Source organism: Odontesthes bonariensis, chromosome 2 (genome assembly GCF_027942865.1).
Source record: "Odontesthes bonariensis isolate fOdoBon6 chromosome 2, fOdoBon6.hap1, whole genome shotgun sequence".
Classification (NCBI taxonomy): domain Eukaryota; kingdom Metazoa; phylum Chordata; class Actinopteri; order Atheriniformes; family Atherinopsidae; genus Odontesthes; species Odontesthes bonariensis.
Window position 1 is genome coordinate 33058834 of NC_134507.1, and position 22108 is coordinate 33080941.

Genomic DNA, 22108 nt, shown 5'->3' on the forward strand with positions numbered 1-22108 from the left:
TTGATGATTGGTTTTGTTTTCAGCTTACGGCAAGAAATTGCTAAAGAAAAACAACTGTTTGAGGAGCAGGCAGAACGAGCCCTGCAGCATGAACTTATGGAACAACAACAACGACAACAAAGATATAATTTAATCTGGATAAGAAAAGTGGTAAGTGATGAGTCTAACGTGTAGCAGGGAGCCAGTAATTAGTTTCTATCTAAAGTAGATCCTGATTTTTTACTTTGATTTCATTTTGAAAGGAAAAAGAGAAACAGAGGCTGGAAGAAGAAAATGAACACCTCACTGCTGAGGTACAGTATGAACCAACCAGCTCTTGATAAGTATCAGTTTGCCTACACTGAGAACCGCAGCACAGGAGATGCCATAGCAACAATAATGCATCTGGTGCTTAAACATCTTGAAAACCCTGCAGGTTATGCCAGACTTCTTTTTGTTGATTTTAGTTCCGCTTTTAATCTTATCCAGCCACACATTCTTCTTGAAAAATTAACTCAGCTGAATATTAACCCGTTTTTAATTAGGTGGTATTATTCTTTTTTATCAAATAGGCCACAACAGGTTAAGTTCAATTCTGCTTTGTCTGATATAACCTCCTGCAGTATTGGCGCGCCCCAAGGTTGCGTCAGCTCACCATTTTTGTTTACGCTATACACTAACGACTGTGTCAGTTCTGGGCCAAATCAATACATTGTCAAATTCTCAGATGACACTGTTATTCTTAGCCTGCTTACTAAACATGATGATTTGAACATTCACCAAACAGCAATAGATACGTTTGTTAATTGGTGCGATTCACACTTTTTACATATTAACACAAAAAAAACAGTAGAGATGGTGTTCGATCCTAAATCCCTCCGAGGCCAGGGCACAGTGGCTGTACATGGCCAGGCTATTGATCAGGTGAACACTTTTAAGTACCTGGGGGTGCACATAGACAGCGATCTCAGCTGGCGTACCCAGGTGACCAATGTCTGTGCCAGAATACACCAGCGTCTACATTTTCTGCGCAGACTTAGAGTCTTTGGAGTATGTAAAAACATCATGTTAATCTTCTACAGAGCCACGATAGAGTCTGTTCTCCGTTATGGGATTACCTGCTGGTTTGGCAATCTCACGGTAAAACACAGGGCAGAAATCTCAAGCCTCATTAGAACAGCAGGCAGGATTATGGGGGTGATGTCCCCCCTTAACCCACAGGAGCTCTTTGAGCAGGCCACTATCAGTCAGGCGAATGTCATTGCATCAGATGGTGACCATGTACTAAATGGGGAATATATTCTTTTAAACTCTGGGAGGAGGTTTAGACTCCCTCTGTATAAACACAATCGCTACAAACATTCTTTTATACCTCAGTCTATTAAGATACTGAATAAACTGGGATTGATTGGGACAAAAAGGGACCTCTGCAATTAGTGTTTGTACTGTAGGTGGTGATGGAATGGAGAAATGACGAATGACGATGGGGGGGGGGGGGGGGGGGGTATGGACTGGATGGGACAGGGGCAGTGGGTTAGGAAATTCAATGTTTCTGAGCCTGTACTTTACAATTTTATGGTTGTCTGTTGGTGTTGTCCTCTATGTGTTTTATGGTGCTGTAACCTCCCTGTCTCCGAGACAAATTTCTCCCTTGTGGAGACTAATAAAGAAACCTAACCTAACCTAACCTAACTTTAAGCTTTGAAATAACAAAAAAAAGGGAAATATATACATGCCAAAGCAGCTGTCTGAAATGCAGACAAGACATAGAAAATAATCCCAAATAAAATAATTTAAGTTCATTTAATAGAGTCCTCTTCTTAAACCCACTCTCACTCCGAGGCGCTTCTCTTTCAGCTGGAAAAACTCACAAAATATTCTCAGGAAGAAAAGCAGCAAATAACAACAGCTGAGCAGGAAATAAAGGTAACCTTTTTCTTCATCTAAAGTGATGCGAGGGACAAACTGTCCCAATATCATATTCAGATAGATGAATAACTTTTCATGTGTTTTATAGTGCCAGATGAAGGAGATTCCGAAGATCTTCTATGAAAAAGACAATGAAATAAAGATGGTAGGAACATCCATATGGAAAGTTTCAGAGATAATGTCTCTGAATCGTCTCTTAGCTTCACTTCCAACATCATAGGTTTTGCTGAATTGATGAAAATGTTAATCTTAACGTATTTCTGTCTGGCAGCTAACAAGTACTGAGACTCAAAAAATGAACATGATAGAGGAGAAGTATAAAGTAATTGAGGTATGTACAATGTTCAGTATATTGTGTATCTGTGTGTTTGAATGCTCCTGCTGGTGTTCTGATATTTATTTATCTTTTTTCTGCAGGATCTCAAAAAAGAAAACAGAGAACTGCGGAAACAGATGAGTGACATGGATTCAGAGATGGAGGAGATGGATTTTATGCAGCCAGAGACACAAGATTCAACAGTAAATATCCAACCATAAATACTTTATGGGCAACATTATGCAACACATAGAAAATTAATTCACTTCACTGAATCAAGTTCAGTACTTAAGGGAATATACCCGTTTGCCTTTTTGTTGAGACGACTTCACTGAAATTGCATCACTTATTTTTGTGATATACATCTTTAAAGCATATTCACTTGTCATGTCTCTGTATCATGGGTGGGACCATTTCTTATTTTAAAGAATGAATTCAATTTAACAGGTGCTTAAAGGCAGATGTTCTTACTTTTAGATAGAATCAGGATAACTGTCCAAAGTTTTTAAGGCCTTGTGCTAACATATAAAAGAAATTTTGATGGCCATCTGTAGCTTTGTATTCAGCACACAAGTAAGACAGTGGTGTTGATCCCTTCATCTCACTCAAAGCAAGGAAGTAAATTAGCATTTTTTTTCTAAACTGGCAAGCTATCCTGCTTTGCAACGAGGAAGATCAAATCCTAAACTGCGTGCTGAAACTTTCTTTTGTCTTTGTAGGAGCCAGAAGCCCCAAGGACTGAGAGCTGGTGCGTGTCTTTCATACAACAACATAACAAAACAACAAGTTCTCACACTCATTTTTTCAATTTGACTTTCTTTGTTTTCAGCCTGTCAAAATTTGGAGAGAAGATCCTTTGTGTCATCCTGGTTGCAATTATGGTTTTATGTCTAGATTTCTACAGCGTTCATGTTACCAATTTTATTGATAGTATTTGGATCACTGTTTTCGAACAGATCGAGGCCTACGGAGAGAGAAGTTACCTTGTACCCCCTGTTTATCAACTTAGAACTAAACTTAGGATACTGAACCTTACAATATGAGACAAAGTAAAAATAATCCGATGAGAGGGACTAAAGGGACTAAAATAAGAAGCAAACCCCCCTTCCAAAAATATATATATAAAACAAGAATTGAACTAAAATAACATACATACAAAAAGAAACATACAAAAAGGAAACATGAGAATATAAAGAATATATAAGCAGGCAATAACTTCCAACAGAAATAAAATATGAAAATATTAAATGCAATTAAAATGTTTCAGCTGTCAGTGGATAAAGCACATTTAATTGACAGTACAAGGCTGTTCCACAGCTTTGTAGCTGCCACTGCAAAGGTGCAATATTCCTTAAACTAAAAACTAATTTATAAAAACTAACACTTAAAAACTAAACTCAACAGGGAACAGCTTAAATGGGTTCCTCAGTGGATCCAAGAGGTCTGGAGTTAGAGTAAGGGTAGAAGGGTTCAGAAATACAGTCAGGTGTCAACCAACATAAAGCCATACAAACTAGTTTTAGAATCAATTCTGTATTTAAGTGGGAGCAAGGAGGGGGTCAAGGTGACTTTGTCTTTTTCTGATACAAGTTAGGAATCTGTATTTTTGTATTCTTGTTTATATTTTTGAATTTGAGTATGTAGTGTTGCATGTACATATTTTTGTATTCTTTTTGTATATTCCTTTGTATTATCCAACATATCTTTTTTTATTCTGTATATATGTACTGTTATATTCTTGTTTGTATGTATTTTTGTATTGTCATGTTATTGTATGTATTTTGTATATATGTATTTTTGTATTCTTGTATGTATCCCCTTTCTGTCTTCTCAAACCCCAGCTGGTGGAGGCGGATGGCCACCCTTCCTGAGTCTGGTTCTGCCAGAGGTTTCTTCCTGTTCAAAGGGAGTCGTTTCACTCCACAGTCGCCTCAGGCACGCTCAGGCCGGGAGATTGGACTGAAAAACAAAAAGTTTTCAGTGCAATCTGTTGGTTTCCTTAGCTAGGAAATTGTTTTTGAATTGGCCCTATATGAACGAATTGGATTATGTTATGAATAATTATGATTACAATGAACTGAATTCCAATTGGCTTGAATTGGGTTTATTATCTAACTGCCTTGAGATGACATTTGTTGTATTTGGCGCTATATAAATAAAAATTAATTGAATTGATTCAAAGCAACTACATGAGTCTCATTTCTCTTCAGTTCTGACATCACTGCTGAGCTGCACAGCTGATCCAGGTTAGCTGGGATCAAGGTTTTATCACCATTAAGATGTTTGAACTCTTTATCAGTGACTTCAGCAGGAACCTGTGATATGAAAGAGATGGAATAATGAATAAGTGAATCCAGCTTTTTGCTCCTCATGTCAGCGCTCACAGCTGGTGTGACGGTGAGTCCCAGCAGCTCTCAGCTGTCTGAAGGAGACTCTTTGTCTCTGAGCTGTGAGGAGGACCACAGCTCTGCTGGATGGACTCTGAGGAGGAACACAAGCAGAGGAAACAGGACTCAGTGTGGATCAGGATGGGGCAAAGCAGCCGGTTCCTCCTGTAGCATCAGCTCCACATAGCCATCAGACTGTGGAGTTTACTGGTGTGAGCCCAGAGAGGGAGCAGCCAGTAACAGCATCAGCCTCCCTGTCTCTGGTGAGATCAGACTGTGGAGTTTACTGGTGTGAGCCCAGAGAGGGAGCAGCCAGTAACAGCATCAGCCTCCCTGTCTCTGGTGAGATCAGACTGTGGAGTTTACTGGTGTGAGCCCAGAGAGGGAGCAGCCAGTAACAGCATCAGCCTCCCTGTCTCTGGTGAGATCAGACTGTGGAGTTTACTGGTGTGAGCCCAGAGAGGGAGCAGCCAGTAACAGCATCAGCCTCCCTGTCTCTGGTGAGATCAGACTGTGGAGTTTACTGGTGTGAGCCCAGAGAGGGAGAAGCCAGTAACAGCATCAGCCTCCCTGTCTCTGGTGAGATCAGACTGTGGAGTTTACTGGTGTGAGTCAGAGAGGGAGCAGCCAGTAACAGCATCAGCCTCCCTGTCTCTGGTGAGATCAGACTGTGGAGTTTACTGGTGTGAGCCCAGAGAGGGAGCAGCCAGTAACAGCACCAGCCTCCCTGTCTCTGGTGAGATCAGACTTTAGAGTTTACTGGTGTGAGCCCAGAGAGGGAGCAGCCAGTAACAGCATCAGCCTCCCTGTCTCTGGTGAGATCAGACTGTGGAGTTTACTGGTGTGAGCCCAGAGAGGGAGCAGCCAGTAACAGCATCAGCCTCCCTGTCTCTGGTGAGATCAGACTGTGGAGTTTCCTGGTGTGAGTCCAGAGAGGGAGCAGCCAGTAACAGCATCAGCCTCCCTGTCTCTGGTGAGATCAGACTGTGGAGTTTACTGGTGTGAGCCCAGAGAGGGAGCAGCCAGTAACAGCATCAGCCTCTCTGTCTCTGGTGAGATCAGACTGTGGAGTTTACTGGTGTGAGTCCAGAGAGGGAGCAGCCAGTAACAGCATCAGCCTCCCTGTCTCTGGTGAGATCAGACTGTGGAGTTTACTGGTGTGAGCCCAGAGAGGGAGCAGCCAGTAACAGCATCAGCCTCCCTGTCTCTGGTGAGATCAGACTGTGGAGTTTACTGGTGTGAGCCCAGAGAGGGAGCAGCCAGTAACAGCATCAGCCTCCCTGTCTCTGGTGAGATCAGACTGTGGAGTTTACTGGTGTGAGCCCAGAGAGGGAGCAGCCAGTAACAGCATCAGCCTCCCTGTCTCTGGTGAGATCAGACTGTGGAGTTTACTGGTGTGAGCCCAGAGAGGGAGCAGCCAGTAACAGCATCAGCCTCCCTGTCTCTGGTGAGATCAGACTGTGGAGTTTCCTGGTGTGAGTCCAGAGAGGGAGCAGCCAGGAACAGCATCAGCCTCCCTGTCTCTGGTGAGATCAGACTGTGGAGTTTACTGGTGTGAGCTCAGAGAGGGAGAAGCCAGTAACAGCATCAGCCTCCCTGTCTCTGGTGAGATCAGACTGTGGAGTTTACTGGTGTGAGCCCAGAGAGGGAGAAGCCAGTAACAGCATCAGCCTCCCTGTCTCTGGTGAGATCAGACTGTGGAGTTTACTGGTGTGAGTCAGAGAGGGAGCAGCCAGTAACAGCATCAGCCTCCCTGTCTCTGGTGAGATCAGACTGTGGAGTTTACTGGTGTGAGCCCAGAGAGGGAGCAGCCAGTAACAGCACCAGCCTCCCTGTCTCTGGTGAGATCAGACTTTAGAGTTTACTGGTGTGAGCCCAGAGAGGGAGCAGCCAGTAACAGCATCAGCCTCCCTGTCTCTGGTGAGATCAGACTGTGGAGTTTACTGGTGTGAGCCCAGAGAGGGAGCAGCCAGTAACAGCATCAGCCTCCCTGTCTCTGGTGAGATCAGACTGTGGAGTTTCCTGGTGTGAGTCCAGAGAGGGAGCAGCCAGTAACAGCATCAGCCTCCCTGTCTCTGGTGAGATCAGACTGTGGAGTTTACTGGTGTGAGCCCAGAGAGGGAGCAGCCAGTAACAGCATCAGCCTCTCTGTCTCTGGTGAGATCAGACTGTGGAGTTTACTGGTGTGAGCCCAGAGAGGGAGCAGCCAGTAACAGCATCAGCCTCCCTGTCTCTGGTGAGATCAGACTGTGGAGTTTCCTGGTGTGAGTCCAGAGAGGGAGCAGCCAGTAACAGCATCAGCCTCCCTGTCTCTGGTGAGATCAGACTGTGGAGTTTACTGGTGTGAGCCCAGAGAGGGAGCAGCCAGTAACAGCATCAGCCTCTCTGTCTCTGGTGAGATCAGACTGTGGAGTTTACTGGTGTGAGTCCAGAGAGGGAGCAGCCAGTAACAGCATCAGCCTCCCTGTCTCTGGTGAGATCAGACTGTGGAGTTTACTGGTGTGAGCCCAGAGAGGGAGCAGCCAGTAACAGCATCAGCCTCCCTGTCTCTGGTGAGATCAGACTGTGGAGTTTACTGGTGTGAGCCCAGAGAGGGAGCAGCCAGTAACAGCATCAGCCTCCCTGTCTCTGGTGAGATCAGACTGTGGAGTTTACTGGTGTGAGCCCAGAGAGGGAGCAGCCAGTAACAGCATCAGCCTCCCTGTCTCTGGTGAGATCAGACTGTGGAGTTTACTGGTGTGAGCCCAGAGAGGGAGCAGCCAGTAACAGCATCAGCCTCCCTGTCTCTGGTGAGATCAGACTGTGGAGTTTCCTGGTGTGAGTCCAGAGAGGGAGCAGCCAGGAACAGCATCAGCCTCCCTGTCTCTGGTGAGATCAGACTGTGGAGTTTACTGGTGTGAGCTCAGAGAGGGAGAAGCCAGTAACAGCATCAGCCTCCCTGTCTCTGGTGAGATCAGACTGTGGAGTTTACTGGTGTGAGCCCAGAGAGGGAGAAGCCAGTAACAGCATCAGCCTCCCTGTCTCTGGTGAGATCAGACTGTGGAGTTTACTGGTGTGAGTCAGAGAGGGAGCAGCCAGTAACAGCATCAGCCTCCCTGTCTCTGGTGAGATCAGACTGTGGAGTTTACTGGTGTGAGTCAGAGAGGGAGCAGCCAGTAACAGCACCAGCCTCCCTGTCTCTGGTGAGATCAGACTGTGGAGTTTACTGGTGTGAGTCCAGAGAGGGAGCAGCCAGTAACAGCATCAGCCTCCCTGTCTCTGGTGAGATCAGACTGTGGAGTTTACTGGTGTGAGTCCAGAGAGGGAGCAGCCAGTAACAGCATCAGCCTCCCTGTCTCTGGTGAGATCAGACTGTGGAGTTTACTGGTGTGAGTCAGAGAGGGAGCAGCCAGTAACAGCATCAGCCTCCCTGTCTCTGGTGAGATCAGACTGTGGAGTTTACTGGTGTGAGCCCAGAGAGGGAGCAGCCAGTAACAGCACCAGCCTCCCTGTCTCTGGTGAGATCAGACTTTAGAGTTTACTGGTGTGAGCCCAGAGAGGGAGCAGCCAGTAACAGCATCAGCCTCCCTGTCTCTGGTGAGATCAGACTGTGGAGTTTACTGGTGTGAGCCCAGAGAGGGAGCAGCCAGTAACAGCATCAGCCTCCCTGTCTCTGGTGAGATCAGACTGTGGAGTTTCCTGGTGTGAGTCCAGAGAGGGAGCAGCCAGTAACAGCATCAGCCTCCCTGTCTCTGGTGAGATCAGACTGTGGAGTTTACTGGTGTGAGCCCAGAGAGGGAGCAGCCAGTAACAGCATCAGCCTCTCTGTCTCTGGTGAGATCAGACTGTGGAGTTTACTGGTGTGAGTCCAGAGAGGGAGCAGCCAGTAACAGCACCAGCCTCCCTGTCTCTGGTGAGATCAGACTGTGGAGTTTACTGGTGTGAGTCCAGAGAGGGAGCAGCCAGTAACAGCATCAGCCTCCCTGTCTCTGGTGAGATCAGACTGTGGAGTTTACTGGTGTGAGTCAGAGAGGGAGCAGCCAGTAACAGCACCAGCCTCCCTGTCTCTGGTGAGATCAGACTGTGGAGTTTACTGGTGTGAGTCCAGAGAGGGAGCAGCCAGTAACAGCACCAGCCTCCCTGTCTCTGGTGAGATCAGACTGTGGAGTTTACTGGTGTGAGTCCAGAGAGGGAGCAGCCAGTAACAGCATCAGCCTCCCTGTCTCTGGTGAGATCAGACTGTGGAGTTTACTGGTGTGAGTCAGAGAGGGAGCAGCCAGTAACAGCACCAGCCTCCCTGTCTCTGGTGAGATCAGACTGTGGAGTTTACTGGTGTGAGTCCAGAGAGGGAGCAGCCAGTAACAGCATCAGCCTCCCTGTCTCTGGTGAGATCAGACTGTGGAGTTTACTGGTGTGAGTCAGAGAGGGAGCAGCCAGTAACAGCATCAGCCTCCCTGTCTCTGGTGAGATCAGACTGTGGAGTTTACTGGTGTGAGCCCAGAGAGGGAGAAGCCAGTAACAGCATCAGCCTCCCTGTCTCTGGTGAGATCAGACTGTGGAGTTTACTGGTGTGAGTCAGAGAGGGAGCAGCCAGTAAAAGCATCAGCCTCCCTGTCTCTGGTGAGATCAGACTGTGGAGTTTACTGGTGTGAGCCCAGAGAGGGAGCAGCCAGTAACAGCACCAGCCTCCCTGTCTCTGGTGAGATCAGACTGTGGAGTTTACTGGTGTGAGTCCAGAGAGGGAGCAGCCAGTAACAGCATCAGCCTCCCTGTCTCTGGTGAGATCAGACTGTGGAGTTTACTGGTGTGAGCCCAGAGAGGGAGCAGCCAGTAACAGCATCAGCCTCCCTGTCTCTGGTGAGATCAGACTGTGGAGTTTCCTGGTGTGAGTCCAGAGAGGGAGCAGCCAGTAACAGCATCAGCCTCCCTGTCTCTGGTGAGATCAGACTGTGGAGTTTACTGGTGTGAGCCCAGAGAGGGAGCAGCCAGTAACAGCACCAGCCTCCCTGTCTCTGGTGAGATCAGACTTTAGAGTTTACTGGTGTGAGCCCAGAGAGGGAGCAGCCAGTAACAGCATCAGCCTCCCTGTCTCTGGTGAGATCAGACTGTGGAGTTTACTGGTGTGAGCCCAGAGAGGGAGCAGCCAGTAACAGCATCAGCCTCCCTGTCTCTGGTGAGATCAGACTGTGGAGTTTCCTGGTGTGAGTCCAGAGAGGGAGCAGCCAGTAACAGCATCAGCCTCTCTGTCTCTGGTGAGATCAGACTGTGGAGTTTACTGGTGTGAGTCCAGAGGGGGAGCAGCCAGTAACAGCACCAGCCTCCCTGTCTCTGGTGAGATCAGACTGTGGAGTTTACTGGTGTGAGTCAGAGAGGGAGCAGCCAGTAACAGCATCAGCCTCCCTGTCTCTGGTGAGATCAGACTGTGGAGTTTACTGGTGTGAGTCCAGAGAGGGAGCAGCCAGTAACAGCATCAGCCTCCCTGTCTCTGGTGAGATCAGACTGTGGAGTTTACTGGTGTGAGTCAGAGAGGGAGCAGCCAGTAACAGCATCAGCCTCCCTGTCTCTGGTGAGATCAGACTGTGTAGTTTACTGGTGTGAGTCCAGAGAGGGAGCAGCCAGTAACAGCATCAGCCTCCCTGTCTCTGGTGAGATCAGACTGTGGAGTTTACTGGTGTGAGCCCAGAGAGGGAGCAGCCAGTAACAGCATCAGCCTCCCTGTCTCTGGTGAGATCAGACTGTGGAGTTTACTGGTGTGAGCCCAGAGAGGGAGCAGCCAGTAACAGCACCAGCCTCCCTGTCTCTGGTGAGATCAGACTGTGGAGTTTACTGGTGTGAGTCCAGAGAGGGAGCAGCCAGTAACAGCATCAGCCTCCCTGTCTCTGGTGAGATCAGACTGTGGAGTTTACTGGTGTGAGCCCAGAGAGGGAGCAGCCAGTAACAGCATCAGCCTCCCTGTCTCTGGTGAGATCAGACTGTGGAGTTTACTGGTGTGAGCCCAGAGAGGGAGCAGCCAGTAACAGCATCAGCCTCCCTGTCTCTGGTGAGATCAGACTGTGGAGTTTACTGGTGTGAGCCCAGAGAGGGAGCAGCCAGTAACAGCATCAGCCTCCCTGTCTCTGGTGAGATCAGACTGTGGAGTTTACTGGTGTGAGCCCAGAGAGGGAGCAGCCAGTAACAGCATCAGCCTCCCTGTCCCTGGTGAGATCAGACTGTGGAGTTTACTGGTGTGAGCCCAGAGAGGGAGCAGCCAGTAACAGCATCAGCCTCCCTGTCCCTGGTGAGATCAGACTGTGGAGTTTACCGGTGTGAGTCCAGAGAGGGAGCAGCCAGTAACAGCATCAGCCTCCCTGTCTCTGGTGAGATCAGACTGTGGAGTTTACTGGTGTGAGCCCAGAGAGGGAGCAGCCAGTAACAGCATCAGCCTCCCTGTCTCTGGTGAGATCAGACTGTGGAGTTTACTGGTGTGAGCCCAGAGAGGGAGCAGCCAGTAACAGCACCAGCCTCCCTGTCTCTGGTGAGATCAGACTGTGGAGTTTACTGGTGTGAGTCCAGAGAGGGAGCAGCCAGTAACAGCATCAGCCTCCCTGTCTCTGGTGAGATCAGACTGTGGAGTTTACTGGTGTGAGCCCAGAGAGGGAGCAGCCAGTAACAGCATCAGCCTCCCTGTCTCTGGTGAGATCAGACTGTGGAGTTTACTGGTGTGAGCCCAGAGAGGGAGCAGCCAGTAACAGCATCAGCCTCCCTGTCTCTGGTGAGATCAGACTGTAGAGTTTACTGGTGTGAGCCCAGAGAGGGAGCAGCCAGTAACAGCATCAGCCTCCCTGTCTCTGGTGAGATCAGACTGTGGAGTTTACTGGTGTGAGCCCAGAGAGGGAGCAGCCAGTAACAGCATCAGCCTCCCTGTCTCTGGTGAGATCAGACTGTGGAGTTTACTGGTGTGAGCCCAGAGAGGGAGCAGCCAGTAACAGCATCAGCCTCCCTGTCCCTGGTGAGATCAGACTGTGGAGTTTACTGGTGTGAGCCCAGAGAGGGAGCAGCCAGTAACAGCATCAGCCTCCCTGTCTCTGGTGAGATCAGACTGTGGAGTTTACCGGTGTGAGCCCAGAGAGGGAGCAGCCAGTAACAGCACCAGCCTCCCTGTCTCTGGTGAGATCAGACTGTGGAGTTTACCGGTGTGAGCCCAGAGAGGGAGCAGCCAGTAACAGCACCAGCCTCCCTGTCCCTGGTGAGATCAGACTGTGGAGTTTACTGGTGTGAGTCCAGAGAGGGAGCAGCCAGTAACAGCATCAGCCTCCCTGTCTCTGGTGAGATCAGACTGTGGAGTTTACTGGTGTGAGCCCAGAGAGGGAGCAGCCAGTAACAGCATCAGCCTCCCTGTCTCTGGTGAGATCAGACTGTGGAGTTTACTGGTGTGAGCCCAGAGAGGGAGCAGCCAGTAACAGCATCAGCCTCCCTGTCTCTGGTGAGATCAGACTGTGGAATTTACTGGTGTGAGTCCAGAGAGGGAGCAGCCAGTAACAGCATCAGCCTCCCTGTCTCTGGTGAGATCAGACTGTGGAATTTACTGGTGTGAGTCCAGAGAGGGAGCAGCCAGTAACAGCATCAGCCTCCCTGTCTCTGGTGAGATCAGATTGTGGAGTTTACTGGTGTGAGCCCAGAGAGGGAGCAGCCAGTAACAGCATCAGCCTCCCTGTCTCTGGTGAGATCAGACTGTGGAGTTTACTGGTGTGAGCCCAGAGAGGGAGCAGCCAGTAACAGCACCAGCCTCCCTGTCTCTGGTGAGATCAGACTGTGGAGTTTACTGGTGTGAGCCCAGAGAGGGAGCAGCCAGTAACAGCATCAGCCTCCCTGTCTCTGGTGAGATCAGACTGTGGAGTTTACTGGTGTGAGCCCAGAGAGGGAGCAGCCAGTAACAGCATCAGCCTCCCTGTCTCTGGTGAGATCAGACTGTGGAGTTTACTGGTGTGAGCCCAGAGAGGGAGCAGCCAGTAACAGCATCAGCCTCCCTGTCTCTGGTGAGATCAGACTGTGGAGTTTACTGGTGTGAGCCCAGAGAGGGAGCAGCCAGTAACAGCATCAACCTCCCTGTCTCTGGTGAGATCAGACTGTGGAGTTTACTGGTGTGAGCCCAGAGAGGGAGCAGCCAGTAACAGCATCAGCCTCCCTGTCTCTGGTGAGATCAGACTGTGGAGTTTACTGGTGTAAGCCCAGAGAGGGAGCAGCCAGTAACAGCATCAGCCTCCCTGTCTCTGGTGAGATCAGACTTTAGAGTTTACTGGTGTGAGCCCAGAGAGGGAGCAGCCAGTAACAGCATCAGCCTCCCTGTCTCTGGTGAGATCAGACTTTAGAGTTTACTGGTGTGAGTCCAGAGAGGGAGCAGCCAGTAACAGCATCAGCCTCCCTGTCTCTGGTGAGATCAGACTGTGTAGTTTACTGGTGTGAGCCCAGAGAGGGAGCAGCCAGTAACAGCATCAGCCTCCCTGTCTCTGGTGAGATCAGACTGTGGAGTTTACTGGTGTGAGCCCAGAGAGGGAGCAGCCAGTAACAGCATCAGCCTCCCTGTGTCTGGTGAGATCAGACTGTGGAGTTTACTGGTGTGAGCCCAGAGAGGGAGCAGCCAGTAACAGCATCAGCCTCCCTGTCTCTGGTGAGATCAGACTGTGGAGTTTACTGGTGTGAGTCCAGAGAGGGAGCAGCCAGTAACAGCACCAGCCTCCCTGTCTCTGGTGAGATCAGACTGTGGAGTTTACTGGTGTGAGCCCAGAGAGGGAGCAGCCAGTAACAGCACCAGCCTCCCTGTCTCTGGTGAGATCAGACTGTGGAGTTTACTGGTGTGAGCCCAGAGAGGGAGCAGCCAGTAACAGCATCAGCCTCCCTGTCTCTGGTGAGATCAGACTGTGGAGTTTACTGGTGTGAGCCCAGAGAGGGAGCAGCCAGTAACAGCATCAGCCTCCCTGTCTCTGGTGAGATCAGACTGTGGAGTTTACTGGTGTGAGTCAGAGAGGGAGCAGCCAGTAACAGCATCAGCCTCCCTGTCTCTGGTGAGATCAGACTGTGGAGTTTACTGGTGTGAGCCCAGAGAGGGAGCAGCCAGTAACAGCATCAGCCTCCCTGTCTCTGGTGAGATCAGACTGTGGAGTTTACTGGTGTGAGCCCAGAGAGGGAGCAGCCAGTAACAGCATCAGCCTCCCTGTCTCTGGTGAGATCAGACTGTGGAGTTTACTGGTGTGAGCCCAGAGAGGGAGCAGCCAGTAACAGCATCAGCCTCCCTGTCTCTGGTGAGATCAGACTGTGGAGTTTACTGGTGTGAGCCCAGAGAGGGAGCAGCCAGTAACAGCATCAGCCTCCCTGTCTCTGGTGAGATCAGACTGTGGAGTTTACTGGTGTGAGCCCAGAGAGGGAGCAGCCAGTAACAGCATCAGCCTCCCTGTCTCTGGTGAGATCAGACTGTGGAGTTTACTGGTGTGAGCCCAGAGAGGGAGCAGCCAGTAACAGCATCAGCCTCCCTGTCTCTGGTGAGATCAGACTGTGGAGTTTACTGGTGTGAGCCCAGAGAGGGAGCAGCTAGTAACAGCATCAGCCTCCCTGTCTCTGGTGAGATCAGACTGTGGAGTTTACTGGTGTGAGTCAGAGAGGGAGCAGCCAGTAACAGCATCAGCCTCCCTGTCTCTGGTGAGATCAGACTGTGGAGTTTCCTGGTGTGAGTCCAGAGAGGGAGCAGCCAGTAACAGCATCAGCCTCCCTGTCTCTGGTGAGATCAGACTGTGGAGTTTACTGGTGTGAGCCCAGAGAGGGAGCAGCCAGTAACAGCATCAGCCTCCCTGTCTCTGGTGAGATCAGACTGTGGAGTTTACTGGTGTAAGCCCAGAGAGGGAGCAGCCAGTAACAGCATCAGCCTCCCTGTCTCTGGTGAGATCAGACTGTGGAGTTTACTGGTGTGAGCCCAGAGAGGGAGCAGCCAGTAACAGCATCAGCCTCCCTGTCTCTGGTGAGATCAGACTGTGGAGTTTACTGGTGTGAGCCCAGAGAGGGAGCAGCCAGTAACAGCATCAGCCTCCCTGTCTCTGGTGAGATCAGACTGTGGAGTTTACTGGTGTGAGCCCAGAGAGGGAGCAGCCAGTAACAGCATCAGCCTCCCTGTCTCTGGTGAGATCAGACTGTGGAGTTTACTGGTGTGAGCCCAGAGAGGGAGCAGCCAGTAACAGCATCAGCCTCCCTGTCTCTGGTGAGATCAGACTGTGTAGTTTACTGGTGTGAGCCCAGAGAGGGAGCAGCCAGTAACAGCATCAGCCTCCCTGTCTCTGGTGAGATCAGACTGTGGAGTTTACTGGTGTGAGCCCAGAGAGGGAGCAGCCAGTAACAGCATCAGCCTCCCTGTCTCTGGTGAGATCAGACTGTGGAGTTTACTGGTGTGAGCCCAGAGAGGGAGCAGCCAGTAACAGCATCAGCCTCCCTGTCTCTGGTGAGATCAGATTGTGGAGTTTACTGGTGTGAGTCCAGAGAGGGAGCAGCCAGTAACAGCATCAGCCTCCCTGTCTCTGGTGAGATCAGACTGTGGAGTCAGTGCTGATGAAGCTGTGTGGAAATGGATGAAATGCTGCAGTTTGTCTCTGTGCTGAGGTGGATCAGTGATCCTGCAGAGTCCTGTCCTCGCTGTGATGGAGGGAGGTGACGTCACTGAGCTGTCAAACAAAGACCCACCAGCTGCTTTCTATAAAGATGGCTCCCTCATCAGGGCGGAGCCTACAGGTCACATGACCCTCCAGCCTGTTCCCAGCTCTGATGAAGGCCTCTGCAGGTGCAGCATCAGCAGTCATGGAGATTCTCCACCCAGCTGGATCTCTGCCACAGGTGAGGGTTACTCAGGGGACTCTCTCTTATTCCTGAGCTGAGTTTAAAGAGTTTAAACATTCATAATGTGACAGTGATGTGATAAATATCTTTATTTCAGATAAAGCCACCATCTCACCCCTCCTACATCCATCTCTCCTGGTTCCTCTCCTCTTCTCTCCCTGGTGTTGCCTCATGTTTCTGCCTGTGTTGTGGTTCTTCTGCTGTTTCTGCTGGTTCTGCTGTTTCTACTGGTTCTACTGGTTCTGCTGTTTCTGTTCCTTGTACTGTGGAGGCTTTAGCAGCCATCAGTGAGGTGGAACTGTACTGAAAATACACTGAAGTTAAAGTTACATTTTTAACTCATTTAAAGGGAAAATGCGTCTATTTGAATAATGCTCTTTTATAATATGGGTCTCAGTTTCTGAGAAAGTCTTTTCTTACTGTAAAATGTTGACTGTCACACCTGAACTTCATATTTATTCATGAAAATGAGAATATTTATATCCCCAGGTTGTTTTAATTCTGAAAACTAACATTTGTTACAGTAGTTCACATCATCTGTCCTCATAATTACTTTCATAAAATCCAACAAAGACCAAACTTTATCATGTTTATATTTAAATTGCAACCTGCAGGTTTACAATGTGAGTGACTTAAAGTGCGGAAACAAGTCCACAGAAGCTTTTCTTTTAATTATTAATTTTAATATGTCAATATATGTCGACTATTACCAAGTATTCCCCACAGGCAGTGTCCTTGCTGTAGGGACGACCAGGTAAGACATCTGATTCTCACATATAGATGGAACATTTGCTTTTGCATCATGCCCAGTATTAATCACACATGTTTGTTCATGTTCCAGACAGGATAGTGAATGCTTTTGTGCACAGTCCACTGTGTGATTGTACAGCTCACGACTTAACTGAATATATTCCAACACCTGGCTCGTCTTCTTGCATCCAAATGTAGAACAAAATAGATGTTTGATCTGTAAAATCTGATGTAATGGACAGAATCCATGAGAGTTGTTGGATTTATTCAAACCCTCCCCGGGCTCTGGTGTACCGTTACCGGGTATTTATATACATATTAAATATAAGGATTTATGAGATGTTCTTACAGTCTCAAATAAACCTTACCTTGAATTCAGGGCACCACCTACCTAGGTTTTGACTTAATTTAAGTCACAGTCAGGTAGGAAAACTGTTCGAAATCTTACGATCCAGGTGTTAAATTAATCTTTCGATTAATATTCAATTAATATTCAGTCTCATATCTCGCTACTTTCGTGAAGTTCTCGTTTGGTTGGACAGACATTACGTAAAGAAAGCATACGACACAATCTGTGATTATAACATATATATATATATAGATATATTAACTGTTTATTACAATGATATGATCTTAGACATGAACCTTTAAACAAACAGGAGATGCATGGAATATGGGTGATTATATAAAACACTTAGTGAATATAAAATAAAATATGGGAATGGAGAGATACTGGATGTATTCAAATAGTTTGGGTTGGCTGACTATTTGAAGCTAAATACTGACATTTCGGATTAATTTATCATTCTGTGAAAGCCTCGAGACATCCATCAAACCCACTTTAAGGTGAAAACGGGTCGGTCTTACTGTGCTGAAGTTCTGTTTAGTCGGTTTGGAACACGGCAGCGGCCACGCGGGGTCCGAGGGGATTTCTCTTCCGCTCTCTGGGCCTTCCTGGCTGTGGTGGCTGACTTTAGCGGACTTCTCAGTTGCTTCTTTGATGAAGTGAACTTAAGTTCACAGAAGATTAATAAAAGGTTGCTTGGAGTTGGCTTTCTTGGTAGGAAAAGGTGATGATGGCGTGAAACAGCGGAGGTTAGGACGTGCGACGTAGAAGGACGTGGATGGCGAGGGACGAACAAAAACACGTAAAACGTGCATCTTCAGAGTATTTCAATCTGTTTCTTTGTTCGGGTCTTTCTTTCTCGTCTCCGGGGTCTCACTGGGTTCTGGAGGGTCTCCTCCGGTCGTCCGCTGCATCGTTATCCACACGTCCTTCCGTTCTCTTGAGATTATGGGAAAACTCCCAAACTCCGGCGAGCTCTTCTCTTCTGCTTAAACCATCTCCAAAACTCTCTGAGCAGCTGTTCTCTGCTCAAATCTCCTTCTGAAACTCTGGGTTGGAACCCTTCTGGAACAAGAGGCAAGAAGCAAGAGAGCAGACGCCTGAAGCGAGCCAGCAAACGAGAGAACTAGAGAGCACTAGAGAGCCTGTGTTTTCCGCGGGTTCCGGGTTTTGACTCTCGGAGGCGGTGCTTACACTACTTTTTCAGCCAATGACATGCTTGAACTGTGTGCATGTCTGTGTAAGGTGATTTGTGCTATATGGGGATTTCTGGATTTAGACAAAGAAAACTCTTATTTCTCCATTACTCCCATCTCATAGAACATTTGTCTCGGTGATTCTGAAAACACCACATCTTGTTAAGATATGCAGATTAAAGATATAACATAGACTTGTAATATAAAGACATCAAAATAACACACGTGATAAAGACAATTATGACTTTCAAAATTCAGATGAATATCTATGAAATCGTGACATATGAATAGTGAGCCACACAATGTTCATTTTCTGTGTTAACAATGGGGACACTAAACAAATACCAAATAGATACCGAAGGGACATCGTTAGAAGTTACTTGTTGCATATATTGTCCATTTTACTGAGTCCTCTGGGATTTAAATGTTCAACTAATCAACACTGCAGACCACTAGGGGGCAATGTGGTTCCATCAGGCAGGTTGGGCATTTTCCACCAAAATCAGTTCTTTGTCAATATTTAAGCCAGAATCGTACAAATTGTCTCTATATGAGTCTTGTGATCAAGCTGGAAACCTGAAAGAAATTGTACACGGTTATCAAACACATGACCCAAACTCAATGGTAATGTACATTTAATAAAAATACTCAGCTTTGTGTTTCAGATGTCATGAATAGGGTCCTCTACTAGATGTTTGTCCCCACCACCTGATCCAACTTACTTCCAGGTAGTGACAACATTGAGCCAATACATTTTGTTCCCAAGCCACTAAAAGTAGCTGCCACATTTTGATTTGTATAGCACAAGCTTCATTACAAGTATTCAGAGTACAAGACCTTTGCAACCACAGACGATATTATGAGGCCATCCTCAGTCATGGACTGCAGAAGCTACTGTCCAGGTTTCACATGGCCCCAGCATCTGATGGGTCTGCCCTTACCCAGAGCTGTAGGGTGAGGACTGCTACATAGTGTAAAGGTTTCCCCCTCAGCACAATATGCAGCAGTGGAATCTTCTGATAGAGCTCAAGGCCACACCTTTACCCACTGCTGTCAGAGAGCTGCAGTTGGCTTTTCAGCCATTTTTAGTTGGGAATGCATTCCAAGCTGAAGCCGTCAAGACCTTCATAAGCTCACCTTTGATCAGATACTGTCCTTAAGTTAATGCCAACACCTTATTTATAGGATTAAGTCATGTCAACCTGTCAGACCCTCAACTATCCCCTCCAACCCACAACTGGATGACCCAGAGACAGCTAGGAGCCATTTGATGGAGCAACAAGGTATTCAAGTTAAAGCCATTTATTCAAGCGGTAGCAGCAGCGATGCCTCTAGAATATGCAGATCTGCAAGACAAAGAAAGTCAGTCACCTACCAGCAGCTACAGAGAGCACACATGCAGAGTAAAATGAGCCTCACCAGAAAGATCCTCAGAAGCCGCTCTGAACTTGAACCTTGTGCTGAGATGTTTTGCCGTGGTCTGGCTCAGATTCTGTTGGGGTGTAGCGGAACTGGCTGAACAGCACACGCTTCTTGTTGTAGCGGGACCGAGATTTGTAAGCGTAGACTTGATCCTCGTCGGCCACAGGAGTGAAGACTGGCTCGTCCTCGCCGCTGGTGTCAGATGAAAGGCTCCAGCTCCCATCTTCAAACTGGTAATTGCTGCCAGGAGCTCCAGAACCACTGGTTCCAGTTTGTTTCTGATATGTTGGCTTAGATAGATCTTGTCCATAAACTGAATACATGGGTGAGGAAACAGAGAATTAAGATCAGCCTTCCATTTACACCCCGAGTCAATTTAAACTGTTTTTAGTTGCTGAGCTGTGATTGGGATCAGCTTACCGCTTTGTGCAGGAATGCAGGCGATGCTTCCAATCAGCACACAAGAAATCCACAAAACCCTGCAGAAACAGGGACATCATATGATGTCCTGAGTACATTTAGAGACCAGTGGGGTCCAACCACCACCCCCCCTTAACATGCCCAGTCCTGTTGAGCTTAACTGCATATTTATAGTGTAATGCTGCGACCAAATGAGGTTCCGCTTGCCTCAGACATTTAAGGCAGCAGAGGTTCAGTGCCACCACTTAGAAGCACTGGGATAGACTAGAAGTTACTCACCTCATTCTGGTGCAATATAATTAAAGCTTGCCTGGGACCTGCTCCTGCCAAACTGCACTAACACAAAGTTCAGAGCCCTGTGACACTAACCTGAAGCTGCAGGAGCTGCTTTCATATGATCCTCAGTGCAGAGGGAACTGATTGCTCTGCGGTAACAGCTGCTGCTGAAAGGTGCAAGGCTCCAGTTAACTGGCAACAATGGACTAACAAAGTTGTCCACAAGTTGACACGTAGTCTTAGGCCACATTTACACATAGCCGGGTATTTAGAGAAACGATTGCAAGCCAATCAAAATCTTCAGAGGACTTTCCTTATTTGAAGGAGGAGATAACGCAAGCAAATATCACAACAAAACTGAAGACAATAAGAGGGAAATATAGACAGTCAGTGGATACTGGGCGCAGGAGCGGCCAGGGAAGAGTGGTGCTCCTCTATTTTGAACTGTGCGAGCAGGTTTGGGGTGGCAAATGCATTAAGGCCAGAATCATTTGCACAAACGTAAAAATTAGGAGAACTTTAACATCATCCATGATAATCCTGATCAGTAGCCAAACAAACTGTAAACATAAGGCGCTCGCATGACGTTAAGCATTTTCTGGCACATAATGTGACGTTTAAGAACCTAAAACGCCGTTTCTCCAAGTTGACACGGCAACACATAACCAGCGTTATCAGAAATCTCCACTTTGGCCGGAGGTTTTAGAAATAATCATTTTCTGGGATAAAAACAGGGTTTTGGTGTAAATGAGAGGCCAAACCGCAGGAAAATATCTGCGTCTTCCTATCGTGTAAACGGGGCCTCAGGCCTTAGGTCATGCGTAGATTTCAAAGCAAACCAGAGATACAAGGCCAAAATACCAGGAAAGGGCTCGTCTGGGATTTGAACCCTGGACCTCTCGCACCTTAAGCAAGAATCACACCCCTAGCCCAACGAGCTAGGGTTTGCAACTTTAGACGTCATGCAAGGGCCCGGGGCCACAGATAGTAAAACGATACCCTCGGAAGGTACGTTCGATCATCGAATAGAAACATCCTACAACTTTCAGTTCAGCTCACTCAATGTCAGTGTTTCTTCCATCTTTTTTTTATTTCAAATTTCTCTTTTTCTAACGTGGAGATTAGTTGCCAAAAGTATGTGTAAATGAATCTGTAACACTACAAATCCTAGCTGTGAGTGTAAACTCGTGGAGGGTCAACGTAAACTCCAAGTAAAAGCCGGGATAACGGTTTGTCTAGCTAAACATCGCATTGTAAAAAAAAGAAGAGTTGTTCACTTAACTGTCAGTGGCTTTAATGTTGGGGATGTTCAGTCTATGTCCTCAATAACTTCACTCATGTTGAGTGAAGGGAGAGCCAACTGCTACAGCTCCAAACAATATAGTAAGACAGGACATTTTTGCAGTTGTTATCAGCACTCTTAATTAACAATTTGGGGCAGCAAAGAGAGACGCATTTGAGATCAAGGAAGGTACCCAAAGTTAACCATCAAGCTTTCCGTATAGGTTTGTTAAAGTAGAAGTGCTCGTCTGGGATTCGAACCCGGGACCTCTCGCACCCAAAGCGAGAATCATACCCCTAGACCAACGAGCCAAAAGGTGGTCTTTTTGCGTTTCGTGAGAGCATGCGAACCGCTGACGTAGCCATGGAATCCTGGGAATTTGTGATTGCTTTCTTTCTTCTTTGACTTTTCCAGAGCAATGAGCCTATATTGTTTGGAGTTGGCTCACCCTTCACTCAACATGAGTAAAGTTATTAGGCACATATACTGAACAGCCCACAAAAACTCCGGAGACCAATGAGTCAATACTCACCGCCAGGTTCCACCAATTCACATCACATTTTATGAAGAAGCCCAACTTTAAGACAGAACAGGCCTATATCTCCATTTCTCTACCATTGACTTGAAGCGTTTCAATCTGGATTTATAGAACAAATACCAAAACTGCTTTAGATAATACTGCAGAGGGTGTGCTTACATGGTACAGGTATTTATGCGTGGATCTGTCTTTCAAATTCCAGATAAGAAATTCATTTAAGAAGGACTCCAAGCAACTTCAGAATGAGTGGTGGAGGGTTGAGCTGTGTTTCCCTATTTATGGCTTTGATTCCAAATGCATTCAATGTTATAGTCATAGACTCAATCATTCTCTGATTTCACAGCAAAGCAGAGACACAAGGCCAGTAGACCAGGGAAGGGCTCTTCCGGGATTTGAACCCGGGACCTCTCACACCCAAAGCGAGAATCAAACCC

General features: G+C 47.7%; 1 non-coding gene and 1 pseudogene across 1 annotated transcript; one reads left to right on the forward strand and one right to left on the reverse strand.

Annotated features, from left to right (window-relative positions):
* The first annotated feature begins 834 nt into the window (after positions 1 to 834).
* LOC142387737 (uncharacterized) lies at positions 835 to 15722 on the forward strand (annotated as a pseudogene).
* Positions 15723 to 21374: 5652 nt separating this feature from the next.
* Positions 21375 to 21447, reverse strand: trnap-ugg (transfer RNA proline (anticodon UGG)). The gene has a single exon. It is a non-coding gene; the product is annotated as a tRNA-Pro (tRNA).
* Positions 21448 to 22108: the final 661 nt, after the last annotated feature.